The sequence below is a fragment of the Tenrec ecaudatus genome, chromosome 1 (genome assembly GCF_050624435.1).
Source record: "Tenrec ecaudatus isolate mTenEca1 chromosome 1, mTenEca1.hap1, whole genome shotgun sequence".
NCBI classification, from domain to species: domain Eukaryota; kingdom Metazoa; phylum Chordata; class Mammalia; order Afrosoricida; family Tenrecidae; genus Tenrec; species Tenrec ecaudatus.
The window spans coordinates 815,689-822,351 of NC_134530.1; the positions used below are offsets into that span (position 1 = coordinate 815,689).

General features: G+C 57.1%; 1 non-coding gene across 1 annotated transcript; it reads left to right on the top strand.

Annotated features, from left to right (window-relative positions):
• The first annotated feature begins 5,643 nt into the window (after window positions 1-5,643).
• Window positions 5,644-5,806, top strand: LOC142437945 (U1 spliceosomal RNA). The gene has a single exon (XR_012782443.1). It is a non-coding gene; the product is annotated as a U1 spliceosomal RNA (small nuclear RNA).
• The last annotated feature ends 857 nt before the right edge of the window (window positions 5,807-6,663 follow it).

Genomic DNA, 6,663 nt, shown 5'->3' on the forward strand with positions numbered 1-6,663 from the left:
CATCAGCTCCTCATTTTTTCCCCTCCCTTCCCGCTCCCCCTCCCTCATGAACCCTTGATAATTTATAAATAATTATTTTGTCACATCTTGCTTTTAATGAGCATATTTTTAACGCTGAACTGATTCCAAGCTACAGAGAGGTGGGGGTGGGGCGGCTGGCCTCAAGCCCTGTGTGAGAAGTTCCCGCCATGAGCTTGGGCAGACGGGACACAGCATGAATCCCAGTTACCAAGCCCTCGCCGGTCACGGGCAGCCACTCGTGCACTGTGGCCTTTGTGGGTGTTAGCCAAGGCGCTGGGCCACGTGTCCCCATCCCCATGTCACGGACAGCCCAGGCCACATGAAGTGGGAGGTCAACACTGGATAAGCCCAGGGGTACCAGGCCAGGGGCCCTGCCCAGCCCTGGATTCAGATTCTTGAACCTGGAGAGACCCACTTATCATCCTGCCGGGGTCGCAAATCTGCTTGTCCCCCTCTTTCTCCCCACTGTGGGTCTCTGGGCGTGGACAGGCCAGCTTCCTGTGGCTGGGGGGCGGGGGGGGGGCGGGCGGAGGCTCATCTGGGCGGGGACATCCTGGCTGGGAAGGGACAGAGAGACAGGCAGGCTTGGGCTGGGAGATAAGGTTCTTCTGGGGTGGGGGCTGGGAGGGGGCACCCTCTGAGCCCTGTCTGGCCGCCACTGATCTCTGTCCAGAGCACTGGAACTGCCTCTGGCCTGGCGGTGTGTGTGTGTGTGTGTGTGTGTACAGGGAAGCTCTCGTCTCCCTCCTCTCAGCAGCCCCACCCCCCCTCCGTCCAGTATGTCAGGGACAGTGACAACCCAGCCTCTCCAAAAGCTGCCCCAGGGCCTCTCCCAGGGACAGCTCTCCTGGGGGCCTGGCCAGCCTCCTCCGAGCAGGTCCCCTGCAGCAGCACCCCCTGCGGAAATGGAAGCAGGTGGTCACCAGCAGGGTATGGGGGACACGACCCAGGTGTCCGCCCGGGCACCCACGGTGGGCACACCCAGCGTGGGCCCCCAGTAGAGCACCACCACACCCACCACCACCCAGCCGATTCCGACCCACGTGGACCTGGTGCCGTGTCCCACCCTGTGGCTTGCTCCATGACACACAGCCTCGTCTTTCCCCGGAGGAGCGGCCGGTGGGCGTGAACGGGCGGCCTGGTGGAGCACAGCCGATGGTTGCTCCGGTCTCAGGGTCGCCAGGAGACACAGTTGAGGACCGTGACAAGCAGGCGGAACAGTGAGGTTCGTGAAGTCAGGCCAATCTCGGGTGTCTCTGTGGCCTGACTAGATAGCAGGGCTTGCTTTTTGTGGTTAAACCCCCCAAAACCACAAGCCACCAAGCCCATGTAGACAGGTGCTTGGCCACCCCCGTGGGATTCCGAGGCCATCACTGTTCACGGGATTAGAGGACTGGCCCTTCTCCCATGGAGTGGCGACCCTGCAGCTCACAGCCCTACCTCCTGGGCCTCTTGTCATCGCCCACAGACGGGCACACAGGGAAGGCTCTTGGCCTTACCTGGCCCCAGGTCACGTAGCGGGTCATAAACATCCAGAGAGCCTGCAGTTCAGTGAAGTCCCTGAGACTAACTGCCTTGTGGCAGGGGCCCTTGCTACACAGCTCGACATAAAATTGCCCCATTTACGCCATCTTCCTTCACAAATGTTCCCTACATCTAAAACAAAGATAGAAAGGAGCACGCGCTGTTGGAATCAGGCTGAGAAGCCCGCGTGACGCACCAGTGAGTGCAGCTGACACCACGGCCAGGACCTGACCAACCGCAAGCCCTCCCCGCGGGCCCACCGCAGCGCCCCAGACATGCCCCTTGGGGCAGGCGGGCCTGAGGAGAAACACTTGACACCAGTGGGCATGGGCGGACCCTTGAGTGGGGACATGGGAAGCCCAGTGGGGGTGGGGGAGAGAGCAGCCAGCCGGGAAGAGGGGCCTGGAAGTCCAGATACACAGTTTCCACGGGGCAGGCGCCCCTTCTGCTGCCAGGAATCTGCGGGTGGGGCCCCTGGGGTTCCCTGGCCCCCCAGCAGGGACACATTCCAAAGCCAGGCAGCGCCTCCATGGAAGGTGAAAGCGTGCCGTGTATGATCGTGGGAAATGATGCGGTGCTGCCTCGCACAAGTGGGGACAGTACTCCCAGTGCGCGCGAGCCACCTGGGGGTACACCCCGCGGACATGCGCGCTCCCGTGCTGGCCGCTGCCCCGCTCACCGCAGCGAGGAGCCGCACGGCCCAAGGCCCATTCACAGAAGAGCGGGTAAAGGAGGTGTGCTAGACAGGGTTCTCTAGAGAAACAAAACCAGAATGCTAATAAATTTATAGATATTTAGAAAGATAGCTAGATACCATAAGAACTAAACAGTTAATTCAAATATAAAGCAGTACAAATGGCTCAGTGCAGCTCACTCCGGTGAGACAGCTGTGAGACACTGGCAGTCCTTCAAGTCTTGAGGGCTGCCGGGTAGTCCTCTGAAGAGCAATTCAGGCTATCCAGCCACAGGCAGCAAACAGAAAGGCAGCTAGGTCACCAACAGTCAGCCAGATGACAGGGTCCGACAGGCCCCAGCTCAAGAGATGTAATTCCAATGGTGTGGCAAAGCAGGTCTTGAAGGAACCTCAAATGACAGCGACACAGTCCACGGGTTAGGTGTCCCACAGGTAGTGTAGCTTGCAAATTAAGGCACAGAACAAGCAAGGCAGCCACACACTGGTTCGATGATCAAAGAGCAAGAGCCATTTATCTCTCCGCCCTTCAATTAATCCCACGTGTGTTCATTGGCCATGTTGGCACAATAAGCACTAACTCTCTCAGGAGGTTTGGTCCATATGCACAAGGGAATACTATGCATCCCCCCAAAACAATGATGAAACCACCAGGCACCTCCGGACAGGGATGGACCTGGAGGGCAGCAGGCCACACAGGGGGCGCCAGACCCCCTGCCCAGAGTCGGTGCCGACCCACAGCCACCCTTTAGGACCAGCCAGAACGGCCCCTGCGGGTTTCCAAGACTGTGGCTCATGAAAGAAATCGAGAGCCTCGGCTTTGTCCTGCGGGGCGGCTGATGGTTTTGAACTGCTGGCCCCGTGGTTAAGAGGCCAGCGCTTAGCCCATCAGCCAACCGCACAGGGGCAACTCTTGCAGGAGACCACCTACCCTAAGGATAAAACCAAGGCAGACCTTTCCTCGCCGGCCTTTACCCCGTTCGTGATTTTGTCCGGGTTCTCCGATGAGCGTGTTTTTGCCCCTCAGCGCGGTTCTGTTTTGTGTTGTTTTCTGCTGGGTCCCCCGCTGTGGGGCGCAGGAGGAGCGGGTGCATGGTGATGACGACCGATACAAGGGGTGACTGGGAATGCAAGGTGGGGGCGGGCGATGGGAGTCATACTGGAGGGGGAAGGAAGGGGGAGCACTAGGAGGACTGTGCTTGCATAACTCATTTAAAGGCGATTTAACCATGGGGGGCTCTAAGATGGATGTGGCTCTACCATGCCCCTTGCTATGGCGGAACGACCGGACGGGCTGTTGAATTGTGCAATACATAAATTATGTGCCCATAGCACTGTTGGGGTGGGGGGGGTTGGCTAACAAGCAAGACTTGCCCAGAAGGGAACAGACACTGGAGGCTCCCGGGGGAGGGAGTGGCTGGTTTGAACTGGCGACCTTGTGGTTAGCAGCCGCGTGTAACCCACTCCATACACACGCCGCCGTCTTGGAAGAAGCCCAGCCCCAGCACTCCCTAGAGGCGAGGATGGCGAGATGTGGGGTCACATACTTGGGCGTGTTGCCAGGAGAGGCCCGGCCCCGGAGAAGGACATCGTGCTTGGTTTGGTAGAGTGGCGGTGCGAGGAAAGCGAGGAAGACCCTGGATGAGGTGGACGGACACGGTAGCGGCTACCACGGGCTCTGGCACAGGGCCCACGGTGCGGACGGCGCAGGCCTGGGCGATGTTTCAGCTCGTTGTGCACGGGAGTCCCTCTCGGTCAGAACCCATCAGATGGCCCCAGACACCCACCGGGCAGAAAGGCAGAGGGGAAGGGGGAGGACCGGGTGAGGCTGGCAGGTGCTGACCTGGGTGAAGGGGAGGGAGGACGTCTGTAAGAGGGAGAAGAGAAATCGTGTGTGGGGGGGGGGGGTACAGGGAGGATGCTGAGGGGCGGGTTGAACTGTGGAGTGCAGAGTTGATGGGCCCCCTCCCCAAATAAAATATTGTTTATTTTTAGAAATAAAGATTATGAAAGCACAGGCCCTCCTGCCACTACCACCCCATCTTACCATGCAGAGACCCCACACAGACTCGGTTCAGGAGCTGCCCACAGGCCTCCAGCGCAGACCCCCTGGGGTCTGGAAACCAGCAGAAGCCAGCAGCATCCTGAGAAGATGCTGGCTGGGTGCCACCTCGGTCCAGGTGGGGTCCTGGGAGGGAAAGGGACATTAGGGGTCTCTCTCTCTCTATCTATCTATATCTCATTACAGCAGCACCCCATGTTAGAGGTTCATTACCGAGGAAACTGGGTGTCGCTGGTGCAGGGGGAGGGGGAGGAGGCCTTTGCACGTGGGTTCTGGGGTCGGCAAACAGACACGGGGTGTGTGTTATATGGGTGGACCCGTGGCCCGGCCACTCCGCGCCGTGGAAGCCCTGTGACTGACAGTCACCTGAGAGGCAGGTTCACAGCAGTTCCGCGCCCTCCGAGTCAGAGAAGGTGGAGACGGTGCCTGGAATCCCCATGGGTCCGGCTCACAGCCACTTAGCCACGCTCTCCGACCCCTTGGGGTCACATCTGCCGTTGCCAGGTTCCCTCCAGTCGGTTCTGACCTACAGCGACCCCAGTGGACGACGGAGCCCAAACCGCCCAGTCCTGCACCGTCCTCACAGCGGGTCCCGCGCCTGAGCCCACGGGTGCAGCCACCGTGTCTGTCCATCTCATTGAGGGCCTTCCTCTCCGCCGCCTGCCACTTGTCCGTCCATGTGTCCTACTGCAGTGGCTCGTGTACTGGCTGAGGCTGGAAGCCGTGTCCCTGGCATTTTAAAAGCCGGCAGAGTCACCCACAGAGCAGGTCTTGGTAGAGCTTCCACCAAGGAACAGGCCACGGAGAAGGACGAGGCTCCCCACTGAAACACTGTCTGCGAGTCTGGGTGGACTAGAGAAACAAATTCATAGACACTCATCTGTGGGTAAGTAAGAGCTTTCTATACAAGAGCAATTGAATATTGAGCAAACATCCCAGCCCTGTCCAGATCAAGTCCGATATTAGCCCATGTGTCTGATACCAATCTACGAATTCCTCTTCAGACTCACACAACACATGCAATGATGCCAAATACCGGACGATCACAGGGCAGTGGATGGAAAGTCTTGTGGATCCAGTGGCGTGGAAGCATCTCAGCACAGGTTTGGGTCTCCACGTGGCTCCTCCAGCTCCAGGGCTCTGGCTCCATCAGCATAGCTCCATCAGGCTCCTGGTCCAGAATGTCTCCCAGGGAGTGAGCGTGGGTCCACCTCCAGCGAGCTACTTATCTCCTTACCACCTCCACATGAGGTCATCAAGCTGCGACCCGATAGGCTAAACTCCACCCCTTCACTCTTCTTTCGTTTTTTGATCATTTTATTGGGGCTCTTAAAACTCTTGTTACATACTTACCTGGCAGGGGAGGCACCATGAACAGGAAGGTGGGTTCCCCAGGCGAGGCTTATCCATTGCACTCCGGATGTGCTGCCCCCTGCGATTTCCCCAAATGTGGGAAACTCGACTGCACAATTTGTGGTAGTGGGGGGCTGCGTTTGCGCTCTCCCCTAGGGGGGAAAAAAACTCTTGTTACAATCCATACACCAATTGTATCTGACACGTTAGTACATATATTCCATCATCCTTTTCTAGGTATTTACTTTCCATTGGACCCTTGGGATCAGCTCTTCCCCCCACACCTCCTTCATTCTTAAGTCTCAAATTGACCACACATGATGTAACTCCCACGCACTGTCAGGTGACATGCACATCAGGTGGGACGGATGGCCCTCACAGCCGTGTCTTTCACTTCCCAGAGGCTCCGTGGACGCCTGTTCACGCTGGGTGACCTGCTGGCATGAGAAACGCCAGTGAGAGAGCTTCAGGTCACAGCACACACCAGGCACCGCAGGAAGACACTGAACAGACATGCAGCAGCAGAGCCGGCCCCCGCCCCGCCCCCTACGTGCGACAAGAAATGCTGCTGCATTAAAAATGAATGTATAAATACAGGTACGTAGATCTATGTCCCTACGGTTAGGTATAAATATATTTACGTGCCTGTATTTAGACCTCTGTTAATGTCCTTTGTCCGCTAATTCTTTCCTCTATTTCCTTTTACTTTCTTCCTGTCCCACTATCATGTTCGACCTTCATTCGGCTTTCAGTAATTCCTCTTGGCTACATTGTCCTTGATCAAACCCCACCAGGCACATGGTAAGTAGTGAGGTAGCAGATGGACATTGGGCCTCTACTCAAGTCCTCCCTCAATTCAATAACATTTTGTTCTAACATTTTATTAGGGGCTCATACAACTCTTATCACAATCCATACATATACATACATCAATTGTATAAAGCACATCTGTACATTCTTTGCCCTCATCATTTTCAAAGCATTTGCTCTCCACTTAAGCCCTTTGCATCAG